Here is a 13,857-nt window from a genome sequence, read left to right as displayed (position 1 = left end):
TTGTCGAGCATTAAGGTTCTTTTGGGTGAAGATATACTCAAGACTTTTATCATTTGTTCTTAATTCAAATTAACGCCCCATCAGATATTGTCTCCATAGTCTCAAGGCCATTACAATTGTCGCTAATTCTAGATCATGAGTAGCATAATTGATTTCATGGGTCTTGAGTTTACGTGAAGAATAAGTGATAACCCCTTCATCTTGTATCAAGACTGCACCTAATCCTTCTCCTGATGCATCTGTGCATACACGAAAGTCTTTGTCCATGTCGGGTACCTTTAATATTGGATCAGTTGTTAGTTGATGTTTTAGCTCATTAAATGCTTTCTCACACTCACTTGTCCATTCAAACTTAACCCCTTTCCTTTGGAGGTGGGTGATGGGATTAGATATCTGTGAGAACCCTTCTACAAATCTTCTATAATAGCCTGCCAACCCCATAAAGCTGCATACTTCCTTGACATTCCGAGGAGTAGGCCAATCCATTATAGTTTCAATCTTATTGTAATCCACTGCAATGCCTTTCCCACTAATGGTATGGCCTAGATATTGAATTTCTTTCTCAAAGAAGGAACACTTAGTAAGTTTCCCATATAGATTATGTTCTCTAAGGCATTGAAGTACCAATCTCAAGTGTTCTAGATGCTCCTTCTCATTGTGGGAATAAATGAGGATGTCATCCAAGAACACTTGGACAAAGCAGTCCAAATATTTTTGGAAGACACTATTCATCAAGTTCATGAAGGCTTTCGAGGAATTAGTCAAACCAAATGGCATAAAAATAAACTCATAGTGTCCATATAACGTTCTGAATCCCATCTTAGGTATGTATTCCTCCTTGATTCTTAGTTGATGATAACCTGACCGTAAGTCTATCTTGGAAAATATTGAAGCTCCTTTTAGTTGGTCAAAGAGGTCATCTATTCGAGGCATGGGGTACCTGTTCTGAATGGTGGCCTTGTTTAGATCTCGGTAATCAATACATAACCTAAGAGTATCATCCTTCTTCTTTACAAATATCATTGGTGCACCCCAAGGTGACACATTGGGTCAGATAAATCCTTGATGAAGAAGTTCTTTAAGCTATATACTTAACTCATTAAGCTCTGGGACAGTCATTCAATAAGGTGTTTTCGATATGGGTTCTATTCCTGGTTTCAAAGAAATGGAGAAATCGATTTCTCGAACTGGAGGCAAACCTGGTAGCTCTGGAGGGAATACATCTGCAAATTCGGAAAGTAGTGGGTGCAACTTATCCGAGGACTTCTTGTCGGCATGAACCATCTCTACCGCATAAATCTTGCACCCTTTCCTCATACACTTATTAACCTTCTTGGCTGATATGAGGCGCAATGTAACAACATGTCTAATGCATTTTATTACTATGGTTTCTCCCTGGTCATTTTTTAGGAGAATTTTCTTATTATAGCAATCCAGTATAGCTTGATGAGATTCAAGCCAATCCATTCCTACAATTAAGTCATAAGTCCCTAGAGTCATGCTATACAGGTTCATCTTGGTATCACACCCCCCAATGTTAACACTGCAATCTCTTACCATTGACCCTACTAATTGCTGAGAGTTGGATGCCATTTCTACCATTCTAAAGTTGCTTTGCTCATGAGCTGTCAATCCACATCTAAGTATTGTTGAAGGAGAAATAAAACTATCAGTAGCACCTGGATCAATTAACACAGATATAGGGATGTTATTGATCATACCTGCGGACTCCACCACTGTGGCCTGGTGCTCAGCCTGGCGATGGTTTGTGGCTGCATGAATTCGGTGTGGGTTTTGTGGTCTTCCTCCTTTTGATTTTTGTCCCTGTTGTTTAATCCCGGTTTGATACCTTCGACAATCCCTTCTATAATGTGGACCTCCCCATTTCCAACATTCTACTTGTTCTCAATTCTTACGTTGTACATGTCCTTGTCCACCAAATCCTCTACCCCCACCATTAGTGTTTCTCAAGTAGGGCTAACCCTTACGTCCTCCTGGAGGAAGCCGAGAAGTTGCACTAGCGATCCAAGAAACATTGTTTTGTCTTCCCTAGAATCTATATGGTTGCCCCCCCAATCTGTTTACCCTCATTGTGGGATGTTCCTTCCCTGTATCTTCATCAACCACCATTTGCTTTTTCATATTTATTGTCCTTAGGACTTGTTTGGCTAAACTAGTGGTTGTTGCAATAGTGGTGGGTTTCCACATGGCGACTTCCGCTCAGACCAAGGAATCGAGTCCATGCAAGAATCTTTCAGCTTGACATTGATCATCAGCCATATAGTCCACATGATGGACCAACGCATAGAATTCAGCTTCATAGTCCTCAATAGATATACCATTATGTCGTACTGTATGGAAAGCCCTTACTTGTTGGTGTTTGTACTCCTCTGATAGGTACCTAGTTCGGAAGGTTTCCTCAAACATTTACCAAGTGACTTGGAATGGGGTGACTTGCATCTTCATTTCTTTTTACCCACCATAATAGAGCGTCTCCTTTTAGTAGACTCATTGATATTTAGTCCTTTTCCGTTGAAGTGTATGCCTTAAAAGCTAAGTGCTCTTTTGACACCAATTACCCACGCTTCTGATTTTGAACCCCCCCCCCCCCCCCACTCTTGACCCGTAAACTCTAGTAATTTGGATTTTTGGACTTATTTCATAATGTCGAGGGTTGTTTGTCCATCTTTGGCATTGAATTGAGAATTTAGGTCTTGCCTCTGTTTTCGTTCCAACTCCCTTCCTTTACCTTCATCATTTCCTTGATCTTGTCCTTGCCTTGTGACCCAATCCCTAAAAATATTTTTCATTCCCCCAAGGGAATGTAATATAGCTTGCTCAGCTGGGGTTCCAATCTCTGTAGTGGTGGGAGGTGGGATTTCCACCTTAGGGTTGCTTTTGGTTTGTCTTCGATGTTTAGGAGCCATGATCTCCCCTGTGTTTAATCAAGTTGAATTTTACATCACTTCCAATGTTATACTTACTCATGTGCCAAAAGCTAAAATAAATCTAGAATATACCCTGATTTTAGAATATGCAATTAGTTACATCAACATATTCAACACACAATTTATTTTCCATTCATCCAAATTTTTTTATTACAATACTTAAACCATAAATTATCAATAACAACTAATTTCATAGTATTATATTATATTATTTATACCGTGGAAAACATGAGTTGGAAGGTAATAATGATGTCCGAATAAAACTTAGAAAGCTGTCTCAATATAAAATCGAAATTCGAATGATTGTGAAAATAAATCTTTAGAATATTGGTGGCATTATAGGAACGAAGATTTTTTTTAATAGGTATGATTATTGTTTTAATAGGGTACTTGAATTCTGAAAAGAAAATTTATTCACCATCACCACATTAAGTCTACAGATTCATGACCCATATGTGCTAGGATGGATTGAAATTCTGTGTTGTAGAGTGAAATATTTTGAGTATCTGGTTATTATGTGCCCTCAAATAAATAACTTAGAGGTCGATGGTTCTTAGCACTACTGTAACAAATATGTTTGGTATTTACGGAAATCAGCAAATGTTTTAATTTATTGTTGCTGATATATTAAAACGGTTCTGAGACATTACAATGAAATGCATCATATTTAAGCCATATTTCCATAAATAAACTTATCAAAAACTACCCTACAATGTAAACCGTAGAGCTCATGTAAATTAAAGTGTATTGAATAGTTTCTAGTGCCCAGCTACTTAGGCTACGATTTTGTGTATTTAGATACCAGCAATGGGCCAATAAATCGTATTAGCAAGTGGGATTACCGAATTAGAACAATGGTAACAATCCCATAAAGTTAAATGTAAATTATCCATTCATCATGCGCATTAACAACTGAAAGAGAACTCAAGAAAATTCATGCTCATTTATTTAGCATCTACGTAAAACTATTCGTTCCTCTATAAATTGTTTGCAAAGTTAAATGGCACCAGGTCTCAAATGGTCATAAGGGTGAACTATTTAACTCAGTTAATTATGAAACTGTGTTTGGGTTTCTACATCAGTAATGAGAGATCAGTTACATAGACACCACAAAACTCTATTTAAAGAACTGATTTCAGTTGAAGAAAATACATGCAACCAGAGAATGAAATAACAACAATAAATTAATTCTAATGCAAATCAGACATTTAATCAAACAAACTATTCCAAATCTGTACGATTTTGCCACTAAGACTAAAATATATGTGGTTTATATATATACTGCAATTTGTTTACTTAATGCATAAAATCACGATCCGATGCTAAAAAAAAACAAAGACTACAACATTTTAAATTTGGAAGGGAAACATTTGTGATTTCATTGATATGTCATGTGCCCAAAAGAAAATGCTAGTTACCTGCGCAGAATAAAAGGTCGTTCGAAGGAATTCATGGTAGATTTATTCAATAAACTCATCAAACCCATTTTTTATATATTTCTTTTATATTTTTCTTTATGACTGTGATGGTTTGTTTTTTAGACTGACCCGTTTTGAATTTCGAAATTCAAGCATGTATTTTTTAAAAAATGTTATGTATACATCAATTTAACCGAACCAACAAGAATCCAAAGATTCAATTAAAGAAAACCAGAGGCATTTGGAATCTTCCACAAGTCTCGTATTCGCAGCTAATCTCGTGAGTTTAGTGTAAAGCAGCCTCAAATTTTACTTTGGCTCGTTTAAAGATCAAAGGAAGTTTCGATCCCCTTTAAAATATTATCCAAAAGTCTGTAGGAAAAATCTCATGTACAGATTCGTGAAGCATGTTTGAGGCCAATTTTTTCAAGCAACATCAATGACCTTTCTGTCACATTCAATGCTCTGCGCATATTGGAACATGCCTTAAATTGATGGATAGTTTAATGTTTCGCATGAGCTTGCCTATATATCTTTATCGCTATAACAGATTTCCACTGATATTTTATTTGATACAGTTTTCATGCACTGGTTATTATAGGATCTATTCATGGCATGAGATTGAGTTGAAAATTGTGTTTGTCTAACAAGTCCGTTGTCAACAAAGAACTGTTTCACTTTGCTCCTACAACATGAAATTGCTAGCGTCAACATTGCGAGTTGAGGTCTAAGAATATGTAATACGAAACAGTTCATGCAATTATATTGTGCATAGTGCGTGGGATTTGGCATGGTCTTGATATGATGAATGGTTACCTATGAATTTAGATTTGATTGAAGGCAACTATGTAATGTAATTAAAGAGAAAACATGCCTATGGAGATCACCCAGACGCGACACTGCCTATGATCTTGACTCTGGGCAGAGCTTCAGTCAGTTTGACTTTGATGTTGTGGTTACTCAACAAGACATAATGGATACTTTCCAACTGCCATTTGAGATGTGCGTTAAGGATGGAGGTGTGAGCAGTGTACTGTGCTCTTTCAATAAAGTCAATGGAATTCCTGCATGTGCAGATCCTGCACTTTTGGCGGAATTGAGGATAGAGCCAAAGCCAAAGAGGGACAATGAGAAAATTTGTAGCCGCAACTTGCAGAGCCACATTATGTGAGTGATAAGTCACAACTAGAGTCAAAAGCTTCAAGTCATAGCCACACTCGAAAGTTTTCTTTGTCGCAGCCCAACGATAAAACAATTGATTTTTTTTTTTTTTTGGTGGAAGGAAGGATGTGACTGTAATATTCCCTTTTAAGTGGATAGAATCATTAGGATGTGACTGTAATTTTATTTTATTTTTTTATTATTATTATTTTTCGTTAAATCATTTAGATCGAAGTTTTCTACATTAAAATGTCTATAGGCCCTAAGAGTTGAACCTAGCCTCTGATACCATATGTAATAGCCTCGAAATAAAAACATGTAATTAATTAGATTAATCGTGCAATTTATAATCAACACATAATTTATCAACTAATTAACATCAAATTTCAGAAGTATGAGTAGAGACAACTTACCTGTGTTGATGATGTTTCTCACTTGTGATTTTGGGTTTGAACACTAGTTGAATTCTGCTAACTGCAACAAAGTCTTGGGGATGACTCTCCACCCAACCGTAGGCTCAATTGCACAAAATCTTGCTACAATTGGCCACCCCCGAGCCCTCAATCAACGTACTACTTCCAGGGAATCCTTTGTCTCATAACACTATTCTCCCAAGAGAATGGATGATGGAATGCCTCTCATCTTCCTCACCATCTATTAAATAGAGCAAACATTGGAAGGGGAACCACATGCACACACTCCATGTGTCAACATGCAACTTTATTGCTTTCTTGTTTTATTTCTTTTGTTTTTACTTTTTGATAGCTTTACTGATTTTTACTATTTTTCTATTTATTTATATTTATTTAGAGCATTAGTATTGTTATTTATTATTTATTTACTATTACTATTTTTATTTATTTTTTATTATTTATTTTCTTGTATTTTAATAAATATTGTATTATATTATTATTATTATTATTATTATTATTATTATTATTATTATTATTATTAATTTTAATATTTATTATTTATTATCAAGGGACATTACATACTCCCCCACTTTAAGGAACTTCATCCCGAAGTTAAGTTGAATTATTTAACATTTTTTTTTGTTATTATTACTTCATGTTCGCCGACACCCTCTGCTGAACTAGTATAACCAACAGGGTTTGAAAGTTTCACAACACTCGGGAAATCCCGAGGAATCTATGTCCTTTTGTAATGTCCCTTAATAATAAATAATAAATAATATAATATAATATTAAAATACAGGAAAATAAATAATAAACAATAAATAAAAATAGTAATAGTAAATAAATAATAAATAATAAATAATAATAAAATAATAAATAACAATACTAAAGCTCTAAATAAATATAAATAAACAGAAAAATAGTAAAATATTCAAAAATGTTAATTTAAAAATTAATATAGTAAGATTAACTTGAGGTTAATATAATACAATAATATTTAAATAAATAAATAATTAATTAATAATGATAATAATAACTAAAATAATAAAAATAATAAATAAATATATATATATATATATTTATTTTTATATATTTTAACCGTTAAAAGACTTTTTAACCGTTGCTTGTTCATATAGCCGTTTATATAGCCATTGAAGGACCTGCATACTCTATTTAACGGATCGCTCAGATTTGTTTCTCATCTTGTCCTGACGATGAACCACACTAGTTGGTTCGAAACGCGTCGACAAATGATTCTCTATGTGATTTTGCTGAAATCTCTAACAATCAGTAAAGCTATCAAAAAGTAAAAACAAAATAAATAAAACAAGAAAGCAGTAAAAATCAGTGAAGCTATCAAAAAGTAAAAACAAAAGAAATAAACAAGAAAGCAGTAAAGTTGCATGTTGACACATCATTACATTTACATATTCCTATCTTATTCCTATTAAAGTTGCTTGCATGTTGAAAGCGGTAAAGTTTCATGTTGACACATCATTACATTTGCATATTCCTATTTTTTAGTAGGGTAAAAAACAAAATCAAGATTTTATATAGAATATCATTACATTTACATATTCCTATCTTATCTCTAATCATCATTCATATCCTCCACATTTCACACCACTCTTAATCTATTGAAATCGCGACAATCGCATACTTCCACTTTGATCTTAATTCCGCGGTCTTTAAAACTTTGCCAACAATGGATTTTCTTGTACTCGAAGCCCTCCAGACAGCTGACTGGGACCCGCATCTCTACCTCTACTTCTCTAAGATTCCTCAGCTTCATTAATCCTTCCGGCATATTCTCTAACAGTGGAAACCACGACCATATTCTCAAACACTTCAATTTCGGCATTGCATCCTCGTGGAACAAGGGAATGCTTGTCAAACACGCAAACACTTTTATGACCAGCTCTTCCATTTGGGGAAATGCTCCTGCTGTTTTTGGGAAAACTAGTGTCCTTTTTATCGACTAGCCCTCTAGGATTGGCAACTATCCTAGAAACAAACAGTTTAAAGTAATTCGTGATTTCTTCTATGTATAATAGATAAGAGAGAGGCAAAGGAACCAACCTGCATCTTCTACTTAACTCCTTGCTTGATCTCTCTCCCTCTTTACAAAGCTTGCAACTCCTCTCCTACTTATCCCGCTTAGAGAATACCTGTAGAAACATAGTAACAAAACACCGTCAAAGCATCTTGATCTATTATATCATAAGCATTGCAGAATCAGAAATACAATGAACATATAATGGCATTCACAAATAATAACATTCATAATTGCACAGTTGTATGGAAGAAAACTCAAAGAACTTTATTAAATAAAAGGGAGAATTACAACCCAGCTGTCTGATCCAGCATCATCCTCCCAGCATCAAAGCCCTCTTCACCTCATGAAAAGCAAGATCACTCAACAATACAATGCTCCTTCTCAGATACAAACTATCAGCACTTCCTTGCAAATTACAAAATTCTAGCCTCCAGATCTCTCAGATGAGGGATCCATTTATAGATGTGTGCAAGGGTGTGACCTAGGTTTTTGGCTAGTGTCATTCCACTTGTTGTTCTTGGTTCAACTTGGATATTTCTTGGATCTCTTACTCATCCCTGAGCGAATTCAGAGAGGCAAGTGTCATAGGAGAAGTTTCTAGAAGATTCCATGAGCATCCACTTAGCAAATTGTCTCAGACATTTGTCCATTCTCGCTCATCGCACCCTACAAAATGCCTCATCAGTATGCATCACACCTGGCTAGTGTAGAGGTCAGTATGCATCGCACCCTAACAGTGGAGCAGTCAGTATGGTCTAGTTTTGGCTAGTTTTGGGTGGTTTTTCAAGTGGACCTTTTGGGGAATGATGTAATTAGTTGACCATGATCCTTTAGGCTATGAAACAACACTTTTAGGGGTTAATGAGCCCTAGTTTATCGACATATAAGATTGGGGTTGCAGTGCCCAAATATGTCTATAATAGTTTCCCCCTAAAGCATGAAGTCGTAAATCTTTGATTTCGGGTGAAATTCTTTATCATGAGGATCCGAGGTTTTCGAACTGGAAGGTGACCTATATAAGATACAATACAATACATCATCATCATATAATTTTCATGATCTAGCTGAGGCAGGCATTCCCGTGCTCAGCTTTATAAATTCATTTCATGTACATAGAACAAATAATCGTCTGCAGTTGCAGACTGGTGATTCTTCATAGGTAGAGTCATCATCCCTGGCTCGAATGATCATCTGTGCAACTTCTGTGTAATTTGATGTCTTTAAATCCTGAATATATCACAGCCCGGATGGATGAAACTAGATCTGGGGTCTTCAATCTCATTCAATCTTCGCCCGATGTACAAGTCGATCCATTTGAAGAGATGTTTTGAAGTTGAACATGGAAAGACATCGCCTGATTACCAGCCAATAATGTGAGCTGTTAACAAACATGAGAGGAGTCACTGATAATGATAATGACTCTCAAGGTACTATAGTACAATTCATGTGGTGTGAACCTGTCACCGGAAGTGAGAAACTTGCCATTGAGGCATGCAAGCTTCAAAGTACTGAAAGAGTTGTTTCTAAGTCAAATTTTTGGATAATGAGCCGATGTCGACAAGAAGTGAATCGTCATAGGAGGGCCTTAATGTATCCCACATCTACAACATGAAATGAAGCAAATGATTTTTTGGAGGTGAAAATTATCTGATGACACAAGGTTTAGGAATGGCGGTCACGAAAAATGGAGGGTGAAGGTATTGCAGTGGATGAGGCATTAACTGGATTGTGGTTTCTCAACTGAATGACTTCTCTTGAACATATCGGCGACACTGAGATGGATTGGTAGTGTTAACCCCAAAAGATGGATGGTGTGGAGGACCAATGGTGAAATGACTGGTGAACGGAATAACCCAACCCGACTCAATCATGGTGATGGATTGAAAGTGTCATGTTCAAGAGCGACCTACTACCATAAAATTCTTCAAGTTTTCTTCCCTTTTTCCCCAGTGCTGACCAGTACCTCTTTATTTTTGTCAAGCTTGAGGAGGATAACATATTCTTGTTCTATAATTTTCCCTTCGGGCAAACCTGTCGCTATGTTTTAGCGAGTCTAGCGACAGTGAAACTCGTTCTTGTCTAGGTGGACAAGTTTGTCGCTATTGTTTTAACGAGTTTAACGACAAGGATAACTCGGTCCTTTTCATGTTTAGAGAGTTTGAAAAGGGACGAAAAGGAAACTCCAGTAGTTCTTTTTCGTAGCATAATCCCTTAAGTCTGAAAAAGGATAAAATAATACAAAAGGGATGACTTTTCGATCACTTTAGCGAGCCGAAAAGACAAGCGCTTGAACTTTTTCGTGAGATAATCCCTCAGGTCTGAAAAAGATTAAAATATACAGGAGGGATGGCACTTCCCATTACTTTAACGAGCTAGAAAGGCCAATAGCTCGACAATATTTTCATATTTAACGAGTCTAAAAAGAGTTTAAAGGAGACTCGTCTTCGAGGAACGAGTGGTATTTAGGGTAGCAACTGATTCCAGGTAAGCTTGGAACTTCTCAAAACATGGTGATGTGAAGAGGTTGGCTAACAGGACCACTTTTGGCAGCTATTCCTCAAAAAGGGTAAACAATCAAGTGGAAGTGCATGATCAATCAAAAGGATGGAGGTGGTGGGCAAAACACAACCAAGGCTCAGAACATTGATAGCATGGCAATCACAAAGGTTATTTACCGAAGGTGGGTTCATTTTTTAATGAGCTTGAACCGTGGGGGAACTATACTCAGTGGTAGGTTTATTTTTTAACGAGCTTGAACCATGTGATAACATATTCTCAGTGTTTAGTTTTTATTTTTATGCAAATTAGAAGTGACAAAACTAAAAAAACTAGAAAAGACAATACTAAAAAGCTGGAAAAAACTAAAAAGCTAAGGAACTACTGAGGTTAGGTAGGATAGTTTCATCCGCGGTTAAGCAAAACACTTCCTTTTCTTTGTCCGCAGTGCAGAAAAAGGTGAATGGTGTGTTGGACCAATCACCTAACCTAAGAAGTTAAAAAACTAAAAAACTAAAAAGTTAAAAAGCTAAAAAGCTAAAAGGCTAGAAAATGAAATTGAAAAAAGGGTTGCATGCCCCCAACATGATGAAAAGGAGAGTCTCTAGTAACCATATGGAAATCACTGTGGTTAAGCAGGATGGTTTTTTTCAGCAGTTAGACAAAACACTTCCTTGGCTTTGTCCACCAAATAGACAAAGGTGAATGGTGTGTCAGACCAATCACTTAACTTACAGGGAAATTCATATGGTAGGATGGTTTCGTCCAAAGAGTAGACAAAAAACATCCTTGGCTTCATCCGTAGTGCAGACAAAAGTGAATGGTGTTTCAGACCATTCACATAAACTACAGGGAAACCTATCTTTTTAGTTGGGTTCGTCTGCCAAAGTAGACAAGGGTGCATGCCACCTAAGCTTTGTTACATTCACCAGACTAATCGCGGTAATTAGGTGGATGGAATGAAGGTTTGAGAGACATTGCTAATGTAAAAGGACCATTTAGGGATGATGATCGACTTAGAGCTATGCTTGAACCGGGAAATGAAGGTTGGTCAATAGTGACAATTTTTCCTTCATGTGGGAAACACATCACTCAAAAGAGTGTTGAAACAATAGCCTCCATGTTATAAACGTAGTCACGTCCAAGGAGTATATTGTAATCTAATGGTCCTTGGATTACCATCACGTTCAAGTGAACGGTTTTCCTTCCCAAAGTTATCAGTAACTTAGGAAGGATTCCTAACGGTCGACTGGTTCCTTTGTTAAAGCCTGAAAAATTCTGCGTAACAGGCATAAGCGATGGCAAACCAAGTGCTTTCCAAGCAGTTGAGGAAAGGATACTCACTAATGCCCCTTCATCTATGATAGTGCCAGACACGATCATTTTGTAAACTTGTACTATGATCTAGAATGGTACATTAGAAGGAAGGCGAGATCTTGCTAGTCGATTCCAATCAAAGGAAGTGACTAGACTGCTTGGAGGAGGTACCGAATAAACGGTTGAAATAACCCCTTGAGTAGTGGGAATTGGGGGATTCTCTTCCTGTTGTGAAGGAATGGGTGGATTGCCCCCAAGTTCGTCGGACTCTGAAGTAACAAAGAGAATTTGAACGGTATCATTCTCACTCTCTTGAGGATGTGTATGATCTTCTAAAGGTAAAATTGGGTCGACTGCCATCTCGACCTGTTGACTTTGGTCCGGTATGGACTCAGAAGATTCACTTTCAATGATAGGTGTTTCGACCGACGGTTGAGTTATGTCAGTCGGATTTTCAACTAGTAAAGGACTTGGGGAGAGTTTCCTGTATCTAGATGGAAGTCGTTGCGGTGAAGCAGGACGGTTATGCAAGACTCTTTTGGCTTCATCCAAAAAAGGACAATGGGGAAGGGTATGGTCCCCTTCACATAACCTACATGGAATTTTGACCTTTCCTTTCTGTCCACTATTACTAGTTGATGGTGTGTTGTCAACATGATCACCAGAGGTTGATGACACCGGTTGGTGCGAACGGGGGGACCATTCTCTCAAGATCTGAGGAATGCACGGACATTCTCGATGAAAATGGTCTCCTCTACAAATTATGCATGGAGATCTAGGTTTGGAAAGCTTAGTGTATGGATTTTCACCAGATGCTGCATGGTTGCCCCCTTGCTGAATTGGCTTCTTCTTCTTCTTCTCCTTCCCTTTCTTCTTCTTCTCAGCCACTTGGTTACTAGCATCGCTATTTTCACCAAGTGAAGAGGAAGAAGGGGAGGGAGAAACAAACGAAGAAGAAGGCGAAGGGTCAACTTCAGTATCAACTGGTTGCTGATTCGATTGCTGAGGAATTACGGTATTTTGAACAACAGAGGTTGAGAATAGCCATACTGGCAGGCCAATTGTAATTCCCGGAAGGGACAATGTGGCCATATATGGAGCACCAATATTTCCCCAAGAGGAAAAAGGACTAGGATTCCCCTCGAAAGGGATTCCTTGATTGGTGGATCCCGGATTTGTCTCCATATATCTCAACCTAGGATCAACTAAGGAACAGGGCTGTTATTCTGAATTAATAATTTTTAATGACGCTTTGACACAACTTTGCTTTTTCAATTTTTAAGAGTTGAGAAAAAGCTAAAGATGACTCTATTCCCCTTCGATTTTTAATGAGCCAGAAGTGACAAGTGCTCAGATGGACCTTTTCTTTTAAAGAGTCGAAAAGGAATGAAAGTTACTACTCTGGAAATATAGACAAAGGGATTACCAAATGAATCGCAAAACTACAATATACACCTTGGTGATAAATTAAAGAGAAATTACCAAGGACTTATGTACAACAATCAATCTTCCCGAATGTTGTGTTCAGTGCATTGCGATCGATAGGGAGATAGACACGGCTTCCTATGGATAAAGGATATAAGCCTATTGTGGTCTCCCAATGTTGAGAATGCAACAAGATGATGTAGCTTAGTGGAAAGGAGTCGCCTTCACTAAGTGGGCCCGCAGGCAAATTATGGCGCAAAGTCTATTTTTAGACTATGTCTAGTTTTAGACATATGGATCATGTCTATGAGTTGCAAAATGTTGTTTATGGATGATTTGTCATGTTGGGAAAAATAGATGGACTTCTATTTTTGGGATCACAGCAGGAGTGATCAAAGTCTATTTTTAGACTGGCAGTCAAAAATAGAAAAGTCAAATATTATTGTCTCATAATAATATTTAGACTATAAACTTTATCTTATTCTCTTGGAGCACCTCAGGTTGAACTACAGATGTGGCACATGCAGCTAACAGAAGGAAATATGAGTTTCCTTATGTGTTACTGGAGCTATTGCATGGTTGACTTCAGTTAGAACTCAAGCAGTGAGTTTCTGTGGAGT

General features: G+C 37.1%; 1 pseudogene; it reads right to left on the bottom strand.

The window, feature by feature from the left end:
* Positions 1-13,857, bottom strand: part of LOC149172962 (uncharacterized) — an 88,965-nt pseudogene that overhangs the window by 66,279 nt on the left and 8,829 nt on the right.

The sequence above is a fragment of the Pinus tabuliformis genome, chromosome 4_2 (assembly GCF_031772625.1).
Source record: "Pinus tabuliformis cultivar Carrire ecotype Pingquan chromosome 4_2, CPIR1, whole genome shotgun sequence".
Lineage (NCBI taxonomy): Eukaryota > Viridiplantae > Streptophyta > Pinopsida > Pinales > Pinaceae > Pinus > Pinus tabuliformis.
Note: the sequence above shows the minus strand (reverse complement) of the source record. Positions and strands in the feature narration are given on the sequence as shown.